Source organism: Ixodes scapularis, unplaced genomic scaffold (assembly GCF_016920785.2).
Source record: "Ixodes scapularis isolate PalLabHiFi unplaced genomic scaffold, ASM1692078v2 PGA_scaffold1__304_contigs__length_218370807, whole genome shotgun sequence".
NCBI classification, from domain to species: Eukaryota; Metazoa; Arthropoda; class Arachnida; order Ixodida; family Ixodidae; genus Ixodes; species Ixodes scapularis.
The window spans coordinates 60,765,528-60,779,558 of record NW_024609846.1 but is presented as its reverse complement, the minus strand read 5'-3'; the positions used below and the strand labels follow the sequence as shown (position 1 = coordinate 60,779,558).

General features: G+C 50.6%; 1 pseudogene; it reads left to right on the top strand.

Annotated features, from left to right (window-relative positions):
- The first annotated feature begins 6,457 nt into the window (after positions 1–6,457).
- LOC115318903 lies at positions 6,458–8,625 on the top strand (annotated as a pseudogene).
- The last annotated feature ends 5,406 nt before the right edge of the window (positions 8,626–14,031 follow it).

Below are 14,031 nucleotides of genomic sequence, written 5' to 3'. Positions count from 1 at the left end.
CAAAAATTCCGAAGAGAATTTCAGGCACCATGTTGTTGCGCATGCACTTTCGAATTTTCGGCATTTACACTTTTGTTTTTAGGTTTTAGGCAGACAAAATTGAGTTTTCGAACTTTTCCCTTTTCTCCAGGTTCACAAGATGTTCAGTTAGGCTTTCGTTGCCTACAGAAAAAACCACAAGGAGCCCTCACCTGCAATTATTCATTTGTAAACAATATGCCTCTTAAGCTTTACAAATATTGCAAATTTGTGTTTACAAAAAGGGACAAATTTCAATGGTAATATTATTACGTATGACACGCATATAGAAAAGCCTTTCTATGAAAAACAAACAAACAAATCGGTGTCTGTTTTTCGCATTCGCTCAACGGCAGGTGAGCTTTCTCCGCATCCGCCGCTTTTGCGGTGAGCTTTTTCTCCGGTGAGCTTTTTTCCGGTATTCAATTGGTGTTCGACTTCAGTGTACAAGATCCGAATAGTTCCTGTATTGACGTCTGCCCTCCACTTACAAGTTTCTGTTTTTTAGAGGGTTTTATTGTTTATTGCGAAAGAAGGCCTCAAGGTCATAGCCACTGCGACAAAAAACTGTACAGTTTGGTTGTGTGGGTCTCCTGTACTAAGGTCTTGATGTTAAGAGGTCATTTGACTGTGTCCCCCAAAGTGTGTATCTGTGAAGAGGTCGGTTAAGCTAGCATCGGGTGTATGCAAGGAGCGAGAATAGAATGAATGATAATGCCGGTCCAATCAATACCAGAGCGACTCCCCAAGGAGCTCAGAGCGAATAGAACTCCAGAATATTAGATCTGCAGTTCGATATTTTTGCTCGGCACCACAAGTAGGAGATAAACGATAGCGCAAGCACCTAACTAATACAACGCCAAAAAAAGGCCGCGGCGAGTGATACTTTCCCCAGCATACTTTCCGCAGGCGATCACCGGGGGCGAGTTATACTTAGCGCAGCTTACTTGGTGCGCAGTCAACCGTCGTCGGCCAGTCATAACTAGTCCAGTCATAGCCTCGCGTATATTGATGATGTCTGTGCAATTGGCGGTCACCAGCTATCGCCCAAAGGGTGCGCCGCTTTCCCATGCAAGCGAGAAAATGTGAACGACGAGAGCGGTGTGAATAAGACTCTCTCGTGCGCTCTTGCATTCATGGGGCTGTTTTTGGTATTTTTCGTGGTGGCTGTTGCAAGAACACTCCGGGGCTGTCATTTCACGAGACCCCCAGCAACAATCGGAACCATGGAAAGTGACTGAAGTTCATTTCGAGAAAAGTTCGCGTCCCAAATTCTACCTTCTACTACTCAACAGTATACGGTCGTGCATTCTGCTGGGGCTTCTCTCAAATCCCAGCTTGGCTTAGGCCTCCCTGGTGTCAAAGCTGGGTCAGCCAATGTACCCTTCCAGGTTCTCTTCCGGTGGTTTTCGATTCGCTTTCATTGCTTAACTGCCCACGTCTTTTTACCAGACGTCGAGGTAGTGACGGGTGCTTGGCGACAGGCACAGTGCGTTTTTACCTAACCTGAGCCCCGGCACCGCTAACACCTTACAGTCTGCTAGGAGAGTTTGTGGCGTTTGTAACCTCAAAGGACCCCGGCCTTTCCATTTATTCCTCTCCACCTTTCACTCTTCTCCTGGCCCTTAGCCTCAGAAATAACAGCTATCAGTGTCCGCTGTTTTGATATTGAAACAAATGGCCAGCTGGTATATTTGTCCTTTGTGTTGGGTCATATCTACCGTCCACTAGATTTATTCAATTTTTGGAGCTACATATGTTGCCGCTCAGCTGCTACACTCTTAGAAAAAAGGGTATGGATAGTCCTCCCTTAGGGGAGGAACGGTGTTGTAACCTATGTTCCTTTAGAAAGGGAGAAACTTTTGTCCCTGAAGCAGGGGAGCAAAGTTCCTCCGTCACTTGCGTCTCAATATGGCGGCCCCGAATCGAGCAAATCGAGCCCAATAAGGCTTGACGAGGACGCTACGTCTCTTATACGGGACGAGAGCAGCAGCAAATGAAAGCGTAGCACGAGCTTTCCTCAAACTGTGTTTATTTCCGAAGCCAGGTTTCCGCCAGAGGTACAGAAACTTGCGTTTCGAAAGCAGTTACTCAGTCTTCTCGTCGACAGCACTGCGATGTTAAACGGAGACAACCGATACCCAGTTACTTCGCGCACTTTGCGTCTTACCTTTGGTGTTCCTCGAGTCACAACTCCTTCGTCAACCGCACATCACGGAGAAGGGCAAACCAATCCGCGAAACCAAAAGCCTCTCTCGAAAGAACAAACTCGAAGCCGCTATTTATCGCGTAGCGTGAAAGAAGGTTAAATCGCTAGCCACCAGATGGCGGGGTCAAGCAGAGTAATCGCAAGTAGCTAGGCTAGGTGGCGCTAGGTACCGCCCAATTCATGGTTTACAAAAAAATATTTTTATTTTCTTACGTCACAATTGCGATTCCTTTTGTACGGGAACGTCTAACGCATGTAGACACGTTACGCAAACAACAAGCATCAGGTGAACATACATTGAACACATACACGGCGCACACAAATATCAATACAACGGAACACCACACTAACCCGAACACTACACCCGTGCTCTGCGTTTCCGTTTTTTATACTGGTCGTTTTGAACGTACGGAACTTTTCAGTGACTCCCTAAGCAATAAAAAACTATTCCCAGCATGTTGATTTTTTCCCAGCAATGTCATACCTCTGAGAGTATTTTGAATGGCTCAGGGGATGAATCTCTTATTAAAAAGTAAACGCTTGATCATGCCGTAATTATTTGAAAGCTAATATATCAAGCCGCTCCAATGCGGTTCGAAGCCATGAGTTTGTTTCCCCACACGGCACGTCTTAGCCTGTATTTCTATTGGTTTTTCTATTTGTTCTGTTCGCGCAAAGCTGCAATTGCCGTCTTGAATTAATCTCTGTAGAGCGGATATTCACTCAGCTGGAAGTGATGCTTCACGGGGGGGGGGGGGGGGGGGGGGGGAGGGGAGGAAGACGAAGTGTCTTTAAGAAGGTTGCACTTTTCTAGCCTCGTTCGGTTGAAACCGAATATTTATTGTTATCAGCTGCCTTAATAGCCAAAATCGAATCAACATTGAAGAACGCTTATCCGGTCATCAACTGGCGGGTATCCCCGCACTGGGTCTTTCCCAGTGCAAGTGAATCGACCTCGCCATGTCCCTCAAGTCATCTTCACTGCATTCGAATCACAAGGCCACCACCGAAAGGTACAGTCTGCCTTCCTCCATATGCGGTGACTCAATATCCGCATCAGAAGCTGATAACAACAGCCTGACTGGAAATCCTGCTGTGGGTCCCACTCTAGAGGATCAGGGTGCTACCACATCCCAGCGGCGGGTGATAATTCCCCCTAATGACATGGAAATGTCCGACATCGATGACGAAGGCTGGACCCCAGCTAAGACATCAAAAAAGCGGAAAAAACCTAGCTCGAATTCAAGCAACAGCACGGGCACAAACCGCACAAGCACCCTAATGACAGAAGGTCTTACGGTTATCTTTGTACCAGCTGCCGAAGACACTCTTATTACATCATTGAGCAGTCTAAAAGTATCCGATGCTCTAAACTTACTCTGCCCAGAGTGCATCATAGAAATAAGGTACAACAGACGGCTGAACCTCATAGCAGTCGATACAAGGAATGGACAGACGACGCGTGCTCTTCTAGACTGCAAGAAGCTATGTGGGATTCCAGTAAGAACTTACGAACCACTTCCTCGGCATTACGCTGTAGGCGTAATCACAGAAGTGGACACCGCGCTGTCCGAAGCAGATGTCTGGGAGCATTTAAGATCGCCGGAAAATAGGGTAGCAAGACTTCGTCGACTTGGGCAGAGCTCAGCAATGAAGATCTCCTTCTGCGGTACAGCACTACCAAATTTTGTCTACCTTGGCCTTGTGCGTCATCCTGTGACCCTGTTCAAAGAGCGCCCTATACAGTGTCGCAAATGCTGTCGCTACGGGCATCGCGAGGCATCCTGCAAAAACGCTCCTGTCTGCAACCGTTGCAGTGGCACTCATCCAGAGACAGAATCCTGCACCGCACAAGAGAAGTGTGTAAACTGTGGTGAAGCCCATTCTGCCAAATTTCCATCTTGCCCAAAATGGAGGAAAGAAAGGAAAACTCGCAACTATGCTAGACATCACGCGATCGACTTTCGCACCGCCAAAGTCGCCTTACAAGAGCCGAACGCTCCGAACCCAACAAAGGGCAGCGATGAGTTTCCTCCACTTCCCCAGATGTCTGCGGCCGGGGACACCGAGAAGCAGGGACAGAACCAAGACACATACGCTTCTATTTCAAAGGGACAGGGAAAAGGCAAGCCAAGGGCAGGCATTACCAACAATGGGCAGAATTCAGACGAAAGACCACAAGAAACCACTTCTGAGGCCACAGTGTCTAAAGGTGCCAACCACCAACGTTCTTCGGAGAGGTCCCGTCCACCACCACCAAGAACAACACCACCAAGCCAGGGTTGGATTCCTCTTCTTAAGGCAGCAATTAACATGGCTTGCACGCTGCTAGCAACAGTGAATTCGCAATGGTCACGTTGCATACTTACATTTCTTCAAATGATACTTCCACTTGTGAGATCACTGTGAAGCCGGGAGGGAACCAGTGCAGCAAGCAACTTACGCGCGTTCGTCACCAAAAACATTCATTCATACCTGAGAGGAATATAAATAACCTTCAAACTCGTTTCCCTGAGCTCTTACAGGCGACACGGACTGCAGTGATACAAAAATCTAACATTTTTCCTCTAGAGGTACAGATATTTTCTTATTTTTTCTACTACAACAATGAAGCCCGACCCAAAGACAAATCTCGGGTATCAATCCTTCTAAAAGAAAGCTTTAACTACCAATCCACAGACATCCACGATTGGGGACACTAGTAGAAGACCTACAGCCCGCCCCCAGCCTCTCACCTGTTCCGCCCTCCAGTGGAACTGTAACGGCTTGAGAACGAGACTCCCAGAGCTACGCGACCACCTTTTACACTACGCCTACGATGCTGTGGCCCTCCAGGAACCCAGAATGCCAGCCGGCAGCATACGCATTGCGGGTCACGTAGTTTACTGCAGCAGGCCTCTGGTGGCGGGCGTGACACCGCGAGCAGCCCTCCTAGTTCGACGAAACCTACGACAGATAGAGATAGACCTCAGCGATCTTTGCAGTGAAGGAGCAGATTTTGTGGCAGTAAAATTGGAATTTGGAGACCGTTACCTGACCATCGTCTCGGCATACGTGGCCCCAAATGTACCTTGGGACGTCCATGTACTCGCGGACATTCGCGCACGGGCCAAAGGAGAGGTTATAATTGCCGGCGACTTCAATGCCCATTCACAGTCCTGGGGGGACAGAAAGGACTCTCGGGGAGGTCGAGAGCTACAGGCAATGCTAGATAGGCTCGACCTCAGAAATATTACAAGTGGGAACCTGACATTTGTACGGCCTGGAGTGACGGGAAGCGTAATTGATCTGACTTTCACGACTTGGGCCCTACGTCTCAATGCAACTCCTCAGGCAGACAGCTGGGGAAGTGATCATCTACCCATTGTCATCGGAAGGCCGCCAAAAGCTCCTCTGAAGACTTGCCGCGTCGTCGACTGGGATCACTTCCGTACCCTGCTCGAAGAAGCGCTGGAAGAAGGACGATCCTTCACCCCGGAAACGCTCTCCCGCGTCCTCCAAAAGGTCACCCACGAAGTCAGAGTGCCAGCAACACGTCCCAACCCCGACCTCAAATGGCTAGAACTGCATGCAAAAAGACGTCGCGCCCAGCGACGGTCATGGGCCACTGGAGATCCGGCAGATGTACTGGCATACCGGCGACTGGATGCCAAGTTCAGGAGGCACGGTAAAAAACTAGCACGCCGACAATGGCGCCTCAAATGCACCACCTTAGACAAACCAGCCGGAGGAAGCCGGGCCTGGCGGATGGCGAGAACACTAGCAGGTCGCCCAATCCCCCAAAACCCTGTCCTTGGAATGGCCGTGGCAATGAACCTTCAACCAACAGAGATGGCCGAACTACTCGCGGATGCATTTACTGAGGTTCCACCATTGCCGGCTGCCAGCCCGCCCCCCCAGGGTTGGAGCAAGTTCCGTCACCCAACAGCGACCCCCATGCAGCAGCCAGACGAAGACTTCACCCTGCACGAACTGCAGCACGTTCTCGATGCTCTCCCGAGACACCCTGCGGCCCCAGGCCCAGACGGAATCACCAACCAATCATTGAGAAACGTTAACGAGTCGGCTGTCCCAGCAATGCTGACTCTAATCAATCATGTGTGGAGGACCTCTAAAATACCAGAAGCGTGGAGAGAAGCAGCCACGGTACCACTACTGAAACCCGGGAAACCCCAAGACCAACTAAGCTCCTATAGGCCCATCTCATTGACATCATGCCTTGGCAAAGTGATGGAACGAATGGTGCTACGTCGCCTAGTCTACCACTTTGAGGCGGCCGGGGCTCTGCCAGACTGCTTCTCGGGGTTCCGCCACCACAGGAGCACCGCGGACGCAATTGGTGACATCACCAGCTCGCTGGAGGAGGCCAAAGCACATGGTTGGTCGGCGATGGCCGTATTCCTAGACGTCCGCAAAGCCTTCGACGCCCTCCCGCACCGAATCATCATCTCAGCCCTGCGTCGTTTCGGGGTATGTGGACGACCTCTTAACTACATTTGCGCATTCCTCACTGAACGCACCATGTGCGTAAAGGTCGGCGGAGCACTGAGCAAGCCCCGACGAGTCGACCATGGCGTTCCCCAAGGGAGCGTAGTCAGTCCGCTCCTGTTTGCACTGGCGATTGCATCACTCCCAGCCGCAGCAAGAGTAGGCGAGGAACCAGCACTCCCGATAAGCATGGCTGTCTATGCGGACGACGTGGCGCTCTGGTCCACGGCCCCAGGCTACCGTAGGCAACGGATGGCACGCGCCCTCCAGAGAGCACTTACAAACACTGTGTACCACTTGCATCAACTGGGTCTGACAACATCGGCAGAAAAGACTGTTGCTCTATGCTACGCACCAAGGAGACCCTCAAGGTTCCAACCGACCCTGTTCATCGGAGATGTCCCGGTGAGAGTGGAGAAGACGGTCACGTACCTAGGACTCACCTTGGACTGGAGGCTATCCTGGGGCCCAGCAACGCAGGTGGTGCTCCAGAGGATGCGAACGCACACAAATATCCTCCGCGCGCTTGGTGGAACTACCTGGGGCATATCGCAACAAATGCTACTACAGCTATACAAGGGTCTCATTCTAGCTCGCCCACTCTACGCCTTACCGCTCATTCGACTGAGCGGCAATCAGATCGAGAACCTAGAGAGAGCGCAACGCGTAGTTCTACGAATTTGCATCGGAGTTCCCCGTTTGGCATCGTCACGACACACTCTTACCGAAGCAGGTATGAATACCGTTGAAAACCTTCTGCAAGAACGAGCGCTCGGACATCTCATCCGAATGAGCAACTGCGACTCTACCATCACGCTCTTGATAAGCATCGCCGAACGTACGGATTCGGAACTGGGAGCGCAGCTCTGCACTTTAGGCGACATCGCGGGTACACCAGGACCGCTAGCGCCACTTCCAGCACTACACACAGATCCTCACCCTTTGAGGGTTAGTATCAGCATACCAGGGCTGCGGACCAAGAAGAGCGCAGCAGTGGTAGCCGCTCGGCAGCTGACGGAAAGTCACTTGGATGCGAAGTACGATGGGCGGACACGCGTTTTTACCGACGGGTCGGTAGACCCATCTGGAGGCACAGCAACAGCAGCGGCCTTCTTTGAGGCTGCAGCCGTAGGTATACACGAGCGCCTATCCCATCAGGCATCCTCTACTACCGCAGAGCTGGCGGCCATACGACTTGCCCTCTGGGGAATTCGGACAGGCTGCGCACGGGGGCTCAGCTGGGTAGTCCTGAGCGACTCAAGATCGGCTCTCGGGGTACTATCGGAGCTAGAAAGGGCTAAGCCTCTGGCGCGGTCAGTCGCACAAGATGCAGCTGAGCTCCGGGAGAAAGGCCACGAGATTATCTTCCAGTGGATCCCCAGTCATTGCGGTATCAGGGGAAACGAAGTCGCCGATTCCCTAGCAGCGCAGGCTCACAAAGACCCCGGATGTCCGCTCTCTACAGTTTCCCGTTTCTCAGACGCCAAGCTTCTGGTGAGACGAACCATCACACGACAGAACCCGGACCCGAGAGTGGCGGACGGCACGTTCTCAGCCCGTCTCCCACGAGGGTGTGATCGTCACACTGCTGCGGTGCTCCACCGTCTGCGGACCGGAAGCGCTTTCACACCAGCGTGGATAGGTCGCTTCAGGCCTGATCTCAACCCCAATTGCCAAACCTGCCAGGAAACTGCTGACGCCGAGCACCTCCTCCTACACTGCACCGACTACAATGACGAGCGTACTGCCCTCCATAACGCCTATTCCCGCCTCGGACTCTCCAGTGATAGCCTGGAGGACCTTCTGCATCCGCGGGCAACGCGAGCTGTGACAGACATGGCACTAAAAAAACTAATAACTTACATGAAGGACACGGAACTCCTAGAAATTCTTTAGGAGACCACCTACAGTTCAACACACCAGAACAAGGCACGACTACCCAATCTACCGTTCCAGCTCATGATTACGAAATCTGCTTTTCAGACACAGCTTGTTCAGCCAAGACAAGAAACGTCATTCCTTCAACCGAACGTTCGTGCCGATATTAGCCTTGAAGCACAGTTACCAGCCAACGCAGCTTTAAGATATTTAGCTATTCGCCCTAAGACGGCTCCTCATCAAACTTCGACAGGCTTTGCGTTCTGAGGCTTGGGTCGTCCTATGACTCGACATGCCTGCGACGGCCAGGACACCCCCTGCACCTGGCTCCCCCCCAAACCTAATCCTCTCTCTTTCTATCCTTTCTTTTTCACCCAATCCCCTTTCCTATCGACAGTGACATGTGCACACTAAGTGCACAAGCAACAGTCGATTTAAAAAAAAAAAAAAAGATATAATAAACATCGCTTTCACTCACTCGATGCTTCACAGGCTAAGAAATCGCTTTTCGATCAACTTGAATGCAGTCAAAGCCGCGACTTGCGGCAGGTGTTAAGTGTACGGAGCTACGCCGTGGCGAGCCCGAAAACTTCTAGCGCTCATCCCAGTGCGCCACGGAGGGCAGTTTCTCCAGGTACCGTAGGATATTTAAACAGCAAAATAAAGGGTAGCTCTTTTTTCGATTTTACCTACTATTGTTTTTTAATGCCGAAATTCCATACTGTAAATATACGTACTTTCCGTCACGATTTCGTACTGTTCAGTCCTTGCCCCAGAGCGCAATCGCTCTCGGGGACGAGACAATTCCGACAGTCACATTGGCCACTCTACGATAGGAGCCTCTACGGTTCAGACCAGCGTTCCAACATGACTATCCGCACGTTGATCGATTGCACGTAATCCCTGAAGTGGTATTTAACTTTTTAATGTAAAGCGGAATGTAAAGCGGCCCGACCAGCGGCATCAATTCCCAACAGTTTACGATCTCATCTTCTTGTTACACCACTGATACGCGAACACACGGTCACATCGGCGATAATTCCAGTCTTCTGTTCACAACCCACAACACTGCCATCACGATGTTGCAGCTATGTTGCTGACACGCACAAACACAGAACCACGTTGAACGCCAGTTGCACTCGGCATCGGAAAACAGAACCGAACTCAGCACGGAAGGCACCCAGGCAGCCGGCAGCAAAACCTGCCTGTCTTGGACGCAGTTCCTGCGGTTTCCATAACGTCGAAAACGTCGACACAGTTCCGCGTGGTTTCGCCACTGTAGTGACTGCAGTGCTGTAGTTCCGCACCGCGCGAGTCCCGCAATCCGCAGACGGCTATCGCCCAGTGTACGTTGCGCTGCTGGCACTGCTCCGGAACTTCGCTGTTTCTAGCGGCTTCGTTTGCTCGTTTGATAAAATTAGTGATAAAAAAGTCAATGCAACCGAAATGTTCTGCACGTTTAGACTAGAAGACGGAATTACAGGCGGCCTTCGCTGCCGCTCAAGCTCAATCACCTCAACAGCTATTTATTAAACAGCGTGCGCGACGTGCTCGAAAAACGAAACCGAAAAACGATGAGTCGGGAGGGCGAAAGCTTTTTCCCGTCTGCCTGGAGAAGGAGAAAAACGTTTCGTTCCTCCCCTTTTCTCGTGTCCGCTTGGGGGCGCGTCGGTAGAAGGGAGGAAGACGCGCCGTTGCTACTTTTTTCCTCCATTTTTTCTGAGTGTATGAAATATGGGTTCCGAAAATATTGGAACCGCGTACGTTGCATTAGTAGCCAATGCACAGCGGACAAGCATCGTCTTGATTGTATGGGGAGGTGGCGCCCCTGGCGGCGGTTCCGTGAAGCAGGCAAAATGGCACCAAAGCATGGAACCAAGGCGCGAAATCTTGGAGATTGGGCATGCATTGTCAGTATAAAAGAGGCTGTGGTCCAGCATACGTGGTTTGTTTGGCGGTAAATTATACGTATGCCCCATTCACACCGCCAGCATAAATTACCTTTAATTTATGAGGGTGGTAATAATTTAATTTATGCTGGTAATAATAAATTACCAGCATAAATTACGGTTTGGAATCGGCCAACAAGCCGGCTCCTTTGGGTCGCGAGCACTTGTTACGCGCGGAGGATCTCGAACTGATTCTCCTCAAGCCATACAGGCCCCTTAGCTAAAGGTAATATTACGACCGTGTGAATAGGGTCTTATAATCCATCATACTCAGCTCCCAGGCGATCGTCGATGGAGTCTCGCACCCAGTCCGATGTAGTTATACTCAAATTCGATTCGAGCCGCGATGCAATGGAACTAATCAAGCAGTGCCAAAAGTGCATAGTCATGACACTTGTTTTCTTTGTGAGGTTGCTATTCTCCGCTAAACCAAACCCGCAAAAAAAGAGCCCAGGATCGCGGCGCCTCTATTGTTCGTCATTAGTCTAGTTGGTAATAGCTAACGTACAAAGAAAATGAGCGCCGTGACGATACAATTTGGCACTGCTTTGATTGGCTCTATTGAATCGTACGCCGGCTGCGTTCCGGCTTCAAGTGGGATAGAGAATAAACTACATGGAACTGTCAGCGGCGGGTGAAATGTCCGTGCGCGCAGCTGGTTTCAGGCAAAGCGCAGCTCCCAACGTTGACTCCCGACATCAGGCGATGAATCATAACTTACCAAGGGATAGCGCAGCAGGCGTACGCATGACGTCAGCACTTGAAGCAAAAGTCAATTGGTAGAGTAAATTGCGCGATAAACCTTTTCCCATTGTGACTGCTTCAGTTTCAAGAGGATCCTTAGAAACCAGGTGCACTAAGGATTCAAAACCCTACATCACGTACCCACCAAAAAAGGAGAACCCAAGGAACTCTCCTCATTAAAGCATGCTCGTGACAATTTACTGGGTAAAAAAAAAAAATTAACTTTAGTTGATCATTCTAATCAAACCAGAGATTACGATGCTGTATTTTAGCTTTATTCCAGACGCTGCCGAAGCTACGAGCTAATAGGACCAATCAAACAACGTCAAAAGCGCGAGTTATTCTACATTTTCTGTTTATGATTGGTTCAGCAGTGATAGAACAGGCACAGAAACCTGACGAACACCGTGATGGGGCGCTTTTCACGCCCTACGATAGGTCCCATCGGCTCGTAGCGTCAGTTGAAACGAAGCATAGAGCGTCGTGTGTGCAGTGTATTCGAAGCCATCCAAAGCTCTCCTCAACCAAGAATAGCAAATCAGAACGCACGCGTAGCACACCCGCGGTGTGACCTGTGCTCCCCGGGCTTCTCAGAATGATAAAGACAAGCTCGTTTTGAGAAAACAAAACGCAGGAATGACCACCAGCATGATACGATTAAGAAACGTTCAAGAGATGTATAGGCGCTTTACACACGCGCCAGACTACATCCGCCATTACTGACCTTCTCTTGTTTTACCGGGATACCGAGCCGCCAAAGACGGGCGCTGACGAGTCTTCAGAAATGCCAACGCTGGAGAGAAGGACACAGTAGAATCTAAAATGACAATGACCTGGCCTGCTGTGTTAATGACGAGGAGAAGTAAACGGATTAAGAGGAAACAGAAACTGAAGGTCGGTTATGGCGGCGCCAATGCACAGCTGCTGCAAAGTGTCTATAGACGCTTTCAGGCAGTGTGGCCAGATGCGACCGAGCGAATAAGCAAATAGTCGTCCCCAACCAAGCCCAAAAAAAGCGGCGTGACCTTCGTGAAGAAGCCCAAAACAAGCGGAAGTTCAATAAATGTACACATTCTTGAAAATACTTTATTAATAATAAAATGAGAAAGAGAACTGGCTCAAATACGAAGGCGAACTCGCTCAAATACGAAGTCAGCGTGCCATGCCACCATCCGCCGTATAGTGGCATGGCACGCTGAGTAACATCCTATTGAGCCTCCCTATAAGATGCCAGCTTGAGCTCCAGTTCTGGTATTGTTCTTGGAGGCGACAACTTGGTGAAGCCCATGGTAGTCAAACGTGCACTGGAATGTGGCCGAGATTTCCTCACGTGTTTTTTTGTTGACATGTGCTGAACAAGGTCGGCATGATGAGCGCGGACCTCGCACTTGCACGCTGCTTTTTTTATCGTCTCCGGTGACTGGTCACAGCTAGAGCCACTCTATATGGCAGCGTAGCTGCCAGAGTAGCGACACGACGCAAAATTATCTAGATGCACGACGTCAGATGCGCTGATAGTGATCTCCATTTTGGGCCTGGGAGGTTGCCATGGTAACCGTGCTTCCAGCGACGCCGGGCGGCAACCTTTGTAGTCTAGTTGATATCTCCATTCGTTCATTGAAATGTGATATAAGACGCTTGGAATCGCGGTACGGCAAGAACCTCTGGAGGAGCGGTGCCTGTGTTTTCTGAAAAGTGAGACGATTTGCAGCCCGGGGACTGTCAGGCGACGAGAGCTGCTATGGCATCGTACAGTCGGGAGCAAAAGTTTGCGGGGCACCGGAGCGCGTGCCGAAATGCATCGCCGCGCCGTGCAACGGCGCGCCGCCGCATTAAAAAGCCGCGCTTTGCGCATTCGCGCCCTTCGTGCTGGCAGTGATGTCTCTTTCGCTCGTTTCTTCTCGACTCACTCCTCATAACCGGAGTCGGCGCCAGGGGCGCAAGTTGCCGTTTCGCTGGCTGTCATGCCTGGCGCCCTCTTCAGCCGCCACAGCAGCCGCGCTGGGTGACGGAGCGCCTGGTTAAAGGGACACTGACAGGGTATTTATGCTCGCCGAGGTTTTTAGTTGTACGTGGCATATGAGAGCTCAACTACCCAGAACAGAATTTGCGGCTCGAAATTCGGTTTCTTTCCGCCCGAAAACCACGGATCAAGAATTGGCCGGTTCGAGTCTCGCTCACTCTCTTTTTCGCGGTCACGGGCCGTTTTCTAAGGTATCGATGTGACCACCAAATTTAATCAAAGTCGTGGGTCACTGAAGGCACACACTCAATATTAAAACTAGAAAAAAATATGAAACCCATTTTTTTGTGGCTTCTAAAAAGTTGTAAATACGTTGATTGAAAAAAAAAAAAGTTCCACAGACAACCGGAAGCATTCTGTGCGTTCGTCGTTTCGCGTATCGTGAGACTCGCGGGGACGGCGATGGCAGCGGACGACGGGCGTGGGACCTCTATTTCAGAACTGTCGTTCTGAAACGGCGAATTCTGTCTACCGTTAAAAGAGACATGTGGGACTGATCAAAAGATTTGGTATTCATCCCGTACGACACGCCCGGCCACCAAGCCGATTTGCACGAAGACGTCGCCGAGCCGTCGCTCCCTTCTCGTGGCTGAAGACATCGCTCGCGCAAACGTCAAGCACGACGTGTCTACTTCGAGTTGAATATGCACGCGTACGATTTCTTTACTAGGTGCGAATGTCCCCAAAGCGTGGTGCTTCCCGACTTCGACCCGGGAGTGCTT